This window comes from Heptranchias perlo, unplaced genomic scaffold (assembly GCF_035084215.1).
Source record: "Heptranchias perlo isolate sHepPer1 unplaced genomic scaffold, sHepPer1.hap1 HAP1_SCAFFOLD_50, whole genome shotgun sequence".
In the NCBI taxonomy this organism is placed as follows: Eukaryota; Metazoa; Chordata; class Chondrichthyes; order Hexanchiformes; family Hexanchidae; genus Heptranchias; species Heptranchias perlo.
This window is the reverse complement of record NW_027139516.1, coordinates 6,244,499-6,245,574: the sequence shown is the minus strand read 5'-3', so window position 1 is coordinate 6,245,574 and position 1,076 is coordinate 6,244,499. Positions and strand designations below refer to the sequence as shown.

At 44.5% G+C, this 1,076-nt stretch overlaps 1 non-coding gene across 1 annotated transcript; it reads right to left on the bottom strand.

The window, feature by feature from the left end:
* Window positions 1–73, bottom strand: trnav-cac (transfer RNA valine (anticodon CAC)). The gene has a single exon. It is a non-coding gene; the product is annotated as a tRNA-Val (tRNA).
* Between the last annotated feature and the right edge of the window lie 1,003 nt (window positions 74–1,076).

The window sequence follows — 1,076 nt, the reverse complement described above, 5'->3', positions numbered from 1 at the left end:
TGTTCCCGCCCGGGATTGAACCGGGAACCTTTCGCGTGTGAGGCGAACGTGATAACCACTACACTACGGAAACCTCTGATCTGGTTACCAGCCAGAAGTTAGAATGACTGTATTGATTCTCATTCATAACTATTCACTTGATCGAAGTTGCACAAGTCACAAAAGAAAAATGTTCATTTCAAAGTTATTAAACTCCCAAATGTGGCCTGTCTTGTTTGGACAGGGGTTGACCCTGACGTCACAGCCTCAACAAAGCATATTCTCAACATTTCCATTGGGAACAGGAGGAGGCCATTCAGCCCATTGAACCTGTTCCGCCCTTCAATTAGATCAGAGATGATCTGAACCTCAAATCAATTTATCCGCCTTTGCTCGCTATCCCTCGATACCCTCACCCAACAAAAATCTATCGATCTCAGTCTTGAAAGCTTCAATTGACCCCCAGCATTCACAGCCTTTTGGGGGACAGAGTTCCAGACTTCTACTGCCCTTTGTGTAAAAAAGTGCTTCCTGATTTCGAACGTGAATAGCATGGTTCTAATTTTAAGATTATGTCCCCCTCGTTCTTGATTCCCCAGAGGAAATTGATTCTCTCTCTCTATTCTATCGAATAATTTGAACATGTTAAACACCTCGCTCAGACCGCCCCTCAATCTTCGATACTCGAGGGAAGACGAGCCCAATCTATGCAGCCTGTCCTCATAATTCAACCTTTTTAGCCCCGGTAACATTCTGGTGAATCTGCTCTGCAACCCCTCCAAGGCCAATCTATCCTTCCTGAGGTGCAGTGTCCAAAACTGAACGCAGTTACTCCAGACGCAGTCCAACCAGAGCTTTATATAACTGGAACATAACTTCCACTTCTTGATATTCCAGCCCCCTGAGATAAAGGCTAACGCTCCGTTAGCCTTTTAAATTATTTTTGGACCCGTCCGTTAGCTTTTACTGATTTATGTAAATGAACCTTTAATTCTCTCTGCTTCTCCACAGTTCCGAGCTTCTTACCATTTGGTAAATACCCTGACCATCGGTCCAAAGTGGATTACCCCGCATTGAACTCCATCTGCCATAGTTTC